This window comes from Leucoraja erinacea, chromosome 8 (assembly GCF_028641065.1).
Source record: "Leucoraja erinacea ecotype New England chromosome 8, Leri_hhj_1, whole genome shotgun sequence".
Lineage (NCBI taxonomy): Eukaryota > Metazoa > Chordata > Chondrichthyes > Rajiformes > Rajidae > Leucoraja > Leucoraja erinaceus.
This window is the reverse complement of record NC_073384.1, coordinates 37,585,896-37,595,340: the sequence shown is the minus strand read 5'-3', so window position 1 is coordinate 37,595,340 and position 9,445 is coordinate 37,585,896. Positions and strand designations below refer to the sequence as shown.

Here is a 9,445-nt window from a genome sequence, read left to right as displayed (position 1 = left end):
GACCCTGAAAGCCGGGAACCAGGGAGGAGGGTGGAGGGAGTCGGCATGGCGGCGGACGTGAACAAACGGACGTTTTCAAGATGGAAGCCGACGGATGAGAGGATTGCTGCCACCAGGGCAATGGGCCTTTAAGGCCATGACTGCACTCTTAAGAACTTTGAAACTTTGTTGTCGCCAGAAACGTCACAACTCTTTGTGTACTGACTCGGTCGAGTCCACAATTACACCACAATCAATGTGCTTTTGTACTTATCTATAATTGCGCTTATCTATAGTATGATTTGGGCGGTGATAGAGTTACTGCCTTACAGCGCCAGAGACCCAGGTTCGATCCTGACTACGGGTGCTGTCTGTACGGAGTTTGTACGTTCACCCCGTGACATTTTCCCCAGGTGCTCCGGTTTCCTCCCATACTCCAAATAAGTACAGGTTTGTAAGTTAATTGGCTTTGGTAAAAATTGTAAATTTTCCCAGTGTGTGGATAGTGCTAGTGTACAGGATGATGGCTCGTTGGAGTAGACTCGGTAGGCCAAAGTAAAAGTGAAAACTAACAAAACTACTGGATTGTATGCAAATTAAAATAATTTGACTGTACCTAGGTACATGTGTCAATAAAGTATCATCATCTTCATCATCACTATCTTCCATATTCCTTGTAAAGCCGTGGCCAGCAGCGCTCCCAGGAAATACATCTCTCATTGTTTTGCTTCTGTCACTAAGCTTCCTGGAGTGCCATCGGGGAAAGATCAGTTACTTGCATAAACTTGTTTCCGTAGGACAGACTTTGTCAAACGCTGACATAAACCAATTCCATGAGGGAAATGGGAAAACAACAGGAAGAGTGGAAAGTATATTGAAGCAAAATAATGATTACAATTTCCCCCTAGGGAACATAAGAGTCTGTGAATGTGACATTCCACATCAAGAACCGTCTCGCTCTGTCAGATGTGCAAGTGGTCACATCTAATGTATATAATTTTATTTAAAATATGGCTTGTCTTATGACTGCAATAGAATTGTTAATCCAAAATGTTTTTTTAAAAAAGCTACAAAAAACAGACTAAAGCAGGGTCCAGACCCAAAATATTCTCTGTCCAATCCCTCCACAGGTTTAGAGTTTAGAGATGCAGCATGGAAACAGGCCCTTCAGCCCACCAAGTCCACACCGACCAGTGATCACCTGTTCACAATAGTTCTATGTTTTCCCACTTTCCCATCCACTCCCTAAACACTGGGGATAATTTACAGAGGGCCAATTAACCTGCAAACTCGCATAGTCCTTGGGATGTGGGAGGAAACCGGAGCACCCAGAAGAAACCCAGGTGGCCACAGGGAGAACGTGCAAAATCCACACAGGCCGAAGTGCCTGTTTCCACGCTGTACGAGTCCATGACTCTAGGTTGATTAGTTTAGTTTAGTTTATTGTCACGTGTATAGGTACAGTCACATGTACAGTGACAAGCTTTTGTTGCGAGCTAACCAGTCAGCAGAAAGACAATGCATGATTACAATCGAGCCATTCACAATACATACAAACAGGATAAAGGGAATAACGTTTAGTACAGGGTAAAGCGATCAAAGAAAGTCCAAGGGTCTCGAATGAAAGAGATAGTAGCTCAGGACTGCTCTCTAGTTGTTGATGGGATGGTTCAGTTTTCTGATAACACTGGGAAGAAACTGTCTCTGAATCAGGAGGTGTGCATTTTCACACTTCTTTTCCTTTTGCCCGATGGGAGAGGGGAGAAGAGGGAGTGACCAGGATGCTACTCATCCTTGATTATACTGGTGGCCTTTGCCGAGGCAGCGTGCGGAGTAAATGGAGTCAATGGCAGGAGGTTGGTTTGTGTGATGGTCAGGGCTGCGTCCACAATTCTCTGCAATTTCTTGTGGTCTTGGATGGAGCTGTTCCCAAACCATGTTGTAATGCATCCCGTTAAAATGCTTTCTATTGCGCATCTGTAGTTGATGAGAGTTGTTGGGGACATGCGCATGGATATACAGGTTAGGATTGAACACAGGTGACTGGCACTATGAGGCAGCGGCTCTACCAGCTGCACCACTGAATCTGAGCCGCTGAGTTCCTCAAGATTCCAGAATCTGTGGTTTCTTGGTTGCTTCCTGTTCTCTGAGACCCAGACATCAGTTCCCCTCACCGTGGGGATAGCAGCAACACAGTCGTTCAGCACCACCTCACAAAACAGCAGCTCACCAACTATGGGCAGGACTAACGAGAGAAGACGCCAATGGAAGCCAATACGCAGTGGACAATTTAGGTGAGAGGGACAAAGTTTCAAGGAGATGTGCCAGGCAGGTATTTTACACAGAGGTCAGGATCAAAACTGGAGCGTTACGAGGATGATGGGTAATCTTATAGCCTTGTACTAGATCGTGAGAGGAAGAGATTGGGTAAATGTACAACGTCTCTTGCCCAGAGTATGGGAATCAAGAACCAGATGCCATGGGTTTAAGTTGAGGGGGGAACAATTTAATAGGGGGGGCAACGTTTTTACACAAAGGGTGGTGGGTGTATGAAACGAGCTGCTCCGCGGAGGAGGTAATCGAGGCAGGTGCTATCATAACATTTATAATAATAATAATAATAATAATCTTATTTATATAGCACATTTTCAGTCAACTTGCATTGACCCCAAAGTGCTTCACATAATTACATTACATTACACACAGGCAAAGGTGGGTGAAGTGTCTTGCCCCAAGGACACAACGACAGTATGCACTCCAAGCGGGATTCGAACCGGCTACCTTCCAGTCGCCAGCCGAACACTTAGCCCATTGTGCCATCTGTCGTCCCATTTAAAAAACATTTGGACAGATACATGGATAGGATAGGTGTAGAGGGATATGGGCCAAATGCAGGCAGGTGGGACTAGTGTAGATGGGCATGTTGGTCAGCATAGGCAGGTAGGGCCGAAGGGCCTGTTCCCATGCTGTATTACTCTATGGTTGATGGGTGCCTAAAAAGCGCTGCCTGGGTTAGTAGTGGAGGCAGATATGATAGTGACATGTAAGACACTTTTGGATAGCACATGGATATGCAGGGATTGCATGGATACGGATCACGTGCAGGCAGAGGTTATTAATTTAACTTGGCATCATGTTTGACACCGACATGGAACAGGCTGCCAGAGGAGGTAGTTGAGGCAGGTACTATAACAGCATTTAAAAGACACATGGGCCGGTACATAGATAGGATAAGCTTAGAGAGATATGGGCCAAACATGGGTATGTTAGTTGGGGCATCCTGGTTACCATGGACGTGTTGGCCTAATTCTGTGTTGTATAACTCTATGATTGATGTTTTTGTTTTGGACCGGAAAAGTCACCGATGCATGTTCTCCAGAAACGCTCAGCTACTCCAGTATTTTGTGTCTTTTTTTTTAACCACTGGCTTAGTCTTTGCACACTGCCCTGTGGCTGAAAGGGTTAACTCAAAGCTGTGGATCTTTTATAAAAGGTTCCAAGGTGCCAGAACAAGATATACCAGTTTTGGGAGGGTGCAAGAGCAGAAGACAGCAAGATCCGTTTGTCCGTGGCTGCCGGTGTTACTGAGCTTTGTGCCCAGCTCACTCGGGACATCAAGGGCCACATATCAACAGTCCTACAGGTTAGAGTCATAGAGTCATGCAGAACAGCGACAGGCCCTTCGGCTCAACTCACCCATGCCAACCCAACATGCCACGTCTATATTAGTTCCACCTGCCCGTGTTTGGCCCATCTTTTACTGTAATATTTGTGATAGTACCTGCCTCAACGACCTCCTCTGACAGCTCGTTCCATACACCCACCACCCTCTGTGTGACAAAGTTGAATTAAATCTTGCCCCTCGATTAAACCTATGTCCCCTGGTTCTCGATTCCCCTACCCTGTGCACTCACCTTTCTTATTCCCCTCATGGTCGGCAGGGACTCGGTGGGCCGAAGGGCCTGTTTCCATGCTGTATCCCTAAATTAAACTAAACTAAACTTTGAGCGGCACAGTGGCACAGTGGTAGAGTTGCTGCTTTACAGAACCAGAGACCCGGGTTCGATTTGACTACGGGTATTGTCTGTACAGAGTTTGCACGTTCTCCCTGTGACCCACGTGGGTTTTCTCCAGGTGCTCCGGTTTCCTCCCACACTCCAAAGACATACCGGATTGTAAGCTAATCGACGTTGGTAAAATTGAAAATTGTTACTAGTGTGTGTAGGATAGCGTTAGTGTGCGGGAATCGCTGGTCGGTGAGGACTCGGTGGACCAGAGGGCCTGTTTCCGCACTGTATCTCTAAACTAAACTTCTGCAGCCGCCCATTGATAGTTCATCAAACGATTCCTCAGGCACAGTCAGGAAGCGGTGCCAGGAGATGACAAAGTTCTGGTGCAAACATCACAGCTGGAGGAAAATAAGGGAACTATGAGAATGTGCTCACTGAATTTGACTGCTGAGCGTCTCATTGTCAGAAGGTGGTGGACAGACTCAGCGGGAGAGGGGAGAAAATTGTTTCACCCCCCCCCCACAGGTGAGGAACAACGTGAACATTCACATACAGGGAGATTTACCTTAAGGTCTGTTGTTATCACATGTACCAAGGTACTGTGAAAGTTTTGTTTTGCATGCTATCCAGTCAAAATCAGATAATACTATATCTATATTACTAAATTACTCTGTTCTTGACCGGTTTTGGCATCTGTGCTGCGATTTACAAGAGTACGCCGCAACCTACGGCCATCATTTTTGGCCACCTCGCTCAGAGCCCCCCTCCGCCGCATGTGTGCCGAGGATTTTTCCCGTCGATGAAAATTGACAGAGATATTAATGTTTTTACATAATTCCCCATTCTCTCTGCTGCCCCTGCTGGAGGGAGGGGGAGGGACTATAAAACCAGGAAGTGGTGTGCCTCAATCAGTCTCTGCAAGTTGTGTGCCTCAATCAGAGCTCTGAATGACACTGACAAATGTGTGTGTACCCTTAATTTGGTTTGAAAATGAAAATATGGTTAGAGGTAAAAAACGCACTGCCTGCAAATGGTTGTTTGGGTTTAGGTTGAAGTAAAAAGGCACTCTCTCTCCCCCCTCCCTCTCCTCCCCCCCCCTCCCCTCTCCTCTCCCCCCCCTCCTCCTCCCCCTCTCCCCCTCTCCCCCTCTCCTCTCCCCCCCCTCCTCCTCCTCCCTCCCCCTCTCTCCTCTTCCCCCCTACTCCTCTCTCCCCTCTCTCCCTCCTCCCCCCTTCTCCTCCTCTCCCCCCCTCTCCTCCTCCTCCTCTCCCCCCTCTCCTCCTCTCCCCCTCCTCCTCCTCTCCCCCCTCTCCTCCTCTCCCCCCTCCTCTCCCCCTCTCTCCCCCCTCTCCTCCTCCCCCCCTCTCTCCTCCTCCTCCCCCCTCTCCCCCCCTCCTCCTCCCCCCTCTCCTCCTCTCCCCCCCCTCTCCTCCCCCCCCTCTCTCCTCCCCCCCATCTCCTCTCCCCCCCCCCCCCCTCCTCCCCCCGCCCCCCCCCCCCCCCCCCCTCCCTCCTCCCCTCCCCCTCCCTCCCCCCCTCCCCCACCCTCCTCCCCTACCGCCTGCCTCCTCCTCTCCCCCCCTCTCCTCTCCCCCCCTCTCCTCTCCCCCCCCTTTCCTCTCTCCCCCCCCTCCTCCCCCCCCCTCTCCCCTCTCCTCCCCCTCTCCTCCTCTCCCCCCCCCTCCCCTCCTCCTCCTCCCCTCGCTCCTCCCCCCTCTCCTCCTCCCCCCCCCTCCTCCCCCCCCTCTCCTCCCCCCCTCCTCTCCCCCCTCTCCTCCCCCCCCTCTCCTTAGTTAGTGTGTGACGCTGTATGCCGCCTCCCCCCCCACAACCGCATGTTGGGGGAACAGACCCAACGGGTCTGCACTTTGTCTAGTATATATATATATATATACAATCAAGCCAAACTCAAGTACCACATTGATTTAATGTCACGTGTGCCTGGTACAGTGAAATTCTTTGTTTTGCATTCAATACACAACTATGCTAAGAGTCGCCATGTATAAGGCACTGACAAAAGTATTCAATATTGTCCCGATGGTCCCTCTTCCTTGAGGTGCTGTTCATCCAATTTGAGTGTGGCCTCACTCTGATAGTGGTGGAGGCCCAGGACCGAAAGGTCAGTGTGGGAATGGGGGAGGGAATTAAAATGTTTGGCAACCAGGAGATCACGTCGGCCAAGGCTGACTGAGCATAATGTTCTGCGAAACGATCGCCCAGTCTGTGCTTGGTCTCGCCAACAAATGACTTGGATGTAAATGTAGATGGGTTGGTGAGTAAGTTTCCAGACAACACCGAAGTTGGTGGGATAATTGAGGAAAGTTGTCAAAGTATACAGCAGGATATAGCTTATGGGCCTGTCCCACTTAGGCGATTTTTCAGCGGAATGCCGGCGGCTGCCCTCCCCCCGCTTGCCCAGACTAAAAAATTCACACTGTGCAAAACCAAGGTGATACAGACGCACACACATGAACAGGAAGGTTGGCGCTGTAATTCAGACGGCTAAAGCACAGTGTAGTCCTTTAAAAGAGATGGGGGGGGGGGGGGGGGAGTGGGGGGGGCGTGGGGGGGGGAGGGGGGGGGGGGAGAGGCGGGGGGAGGGGAGAGGAGAGAGGAGGAGGAGAGGGGGCGAGAGGAGAGGGGGGGGAGGAGGGGGGGGAGAGAGGCTTTCAGATAGGCACATGGATATGCAGGGCATGGAGGGATATGGGTCACATGCAGGCAGAGGAGATTACTTTAATTTGGCATCTTGTTCATGGTGGGATGGAGGGCCTGTTCCTGTGTTGGACTGTTGTATGTTCTATTCTCTACACACTACAGCATCATCAGAGCTCCATCGAATTGTTTCATGTGTGAAGCTAGAAAGGATTGTTTCTGATTAAAAGACAGTCAAACCTGTAGAGTCTCGTCAGATATAGTCAAAGACTCATACAGTGTGGAAACAGGCTTAACTTGCCCACACCAACCAACATATCCCATCTACATAAACATCCATGTCCAACCAACATGTCAAATCAGTCTGAAGAAGGGTCTCGACCTGAAACATCACCTATTCCTTCGCTCCATAGATGCTGCCTCACCCGCTGAGTTTCTCCAGCATTTTTGTCTACCTTCGAATTTTCCAGCATCTGCAGTTCTTCCTTAAACATGTGCCATCTACACTAGTCCCTCCAGCCTGCATTTGGCCATTTCCCACCAAACCTGTCCTATGCATGGATTTGTCTAAATGTTTCTTAAATGTTGTGATAGTTGCCTCAACTACCTCTGCTGACAGCTTGTTCCATACCCCCACCACCCTTTGTGTGAAAAAGTTACCCCCCAGGTTCCTATTAAATTTTTTTCCCCTTCACCTTAAATCTTCTGGGTTTCGACTCCCGGACTCTGGGCAAGGGACTCTGTACCCGATCTATTCCTCTCATGATTTTGTACACATATGTCTATGGGAGTTGCATCACTGAGTACGTTAAGGATGAGGTGGATTGATGTACAAACAAGAAACTGCAGATGCTGGTTTACAAGGAAAAAAACAAAGTGTTTAGTTTAGTTTAGAGATACAGCGCTGAAACAGGCCCTTCGGTCCACCGAGTTCCCACCAACCAGTGATCCCCTTACACTAACACTATCTTACACACTGTAGGGACAATGTACAATTTTACTGAAGCCAATTAACCTACAAATCTGACCATCTTTGGGATGTGGGATGTAACCGGAGCACCCAGAGAAAACCCACGCAGGTCATGGGGAGGACGTACAAACTCCATGCAGGGAGCTTCCGTAGTCAGGATCGAACCCGGGTCCCTGGGGCAGTAAGGCAGCAACTCTACCGCCCTGTCACAATGCCGCCTTGCGCTGGCAGGTTCTGGAGTAACTCAACTGGTCAGGCGGCATTTCTGGAGAACATGGATAGGTGACTCTTCGGGTTGGGACCCTTCTTCAGGCTGATTGCAGTGATGGGGGGAAAGAAAATCTAGAAGAGTGGAGGGGCAGGACCAAGTGTGGCAGGTGAACAGAAGCGGAATGATATTTACTTGGCCAACGCAGCAAGGATCTTGGGTGTGTCTGGGAATTGGCCAAGCACATTGGTGCGGTGGGTAGAGTCGCTGCCACCCAGTGGCAGATTCCTGGGTTCAATCCTAACCTCGGGTGCTGTCTGTGTGGAGTTTGCACATTCTCCATGTGACTGCGTGGATTTCCTCCGGGTGCCCCAATTTCCTCCCACATCCCAAAGACGTGTTGTAGGTTAATTGGCCCTCTTTAAAAATTGCCCCAAAGTGTGTAGGGGGAATGCGAGAGTGGGATAACATAGAACTAGTGTGAACGGGTGTTCGATGGTCGGCACGCTCGGTGGGTTGAGGGGCCTGTTTCCATGCTGAATCAAACAACCAACCAACGAACCAACCAAGCAATCAATTGATCAATCAAATCAATCAAATCAAATCAAATCAAATCAAATCAAATCAAATCAATCTACACCCCAGTGGAGATAAAAATCTACTCATCTAAACTAAACAAGCGGAGAACAGTTAATAGGGTAAGGGGCCACTGTAAAACAAAATGCATGAGCGTTCGAATGGGACGATCACTGGTTGGTGTGGACTGGGTCTGTTGAAGGACCTGTTTCCACGCAGCATCTAAGATAGCAATGTTCAGTGAACTTTTGTAACTTTGTCGGTGCCAGAAACATGGTGCCACTTGCGTACTGTCGAGGTGAGGACTGCTGCAAGATTTTACCGTATTGAATGCAAAAACAAAGCATTTCACTGTACCTAGGTACATGTGACAATAAAGTATCATTGAATCATTGTATCATTGTATAACCTAAACTAAACTAAGCTAAACAGTCTGAAGAAGGGACTCGACCCGAAACATCACCCATTTCTGTTCTCCAGAGATGCTGCCTGTCCCGCTGAGTTACTCCAGCATTTTGTGTCTATATTTTAAGCTAAACAATCACCTGTTGCTATGTTAAAGTACTTTATCTCGGTATAATGCTGAGTACCTACGGAACAAACATGTTGTTCTTAATCAGTTAGCATCAGCACATGATATTATTTGATACCTGCCTGGGTTGTGATCCATGTAGTAATGTTATTGTGTTATATGAAATACATAAACCTGTTTTCAACACTTGAGAGGAAACACATGGTATATCTGCATGGCCCTACCCTCTAAACTTTTATTGCTTTTTGTACTAAATGGTTCAATACACCTTAAAATAAAACTGGGCAGTATCTAGAAGCTTTATTTTGCACAGACGGTCGGAGAAGTGAGAAGGGAGACACGAGGAACTGCAGACGCTGGAACCTGGAGCAAAACGCAAAGTACTGGAGGAACTCAGGCAGCATCTGTGAAGGGACTGGACAGGCAAGGTTTTGGGTTGGGACCCTTGTTCAGAGTGACAAGTGGGAGAGGACTGCTCGGAGGGAGAGTGTGGCTGATTGGTGAGTTCCAGTTGA

At 48.7% G+C, this 9,445-nt stretch overlaps 1 protein-coding gene across 3 annotated transcripts in view; it reads left to right on the top strand.

The window, feature by feature from the left end:
- The first annotated feature begins 1,286 nt into the window (after positions 1 to 1,286).
- LOC129699569 (uncharacterized) overlaps positions 1,287 to 9,445 on the top strand; it is a 31,954-nt gene continuing 23,795 nt past the window's right edge. The window contains exon 1 of one of the 3 annotated variants that reach the window (XM_055639488.1): positions 1,287 to 3,622. The gene's annotated coding sequence lies outside the window, so the exon portion shown is untranslated. The remainder of the gene's footprint in view (positions 3,623 to 9,445) is intronic. The other 2 variants (XM_055639487.1, XM_055639486.1) reach the window with 2 other exon arrangements.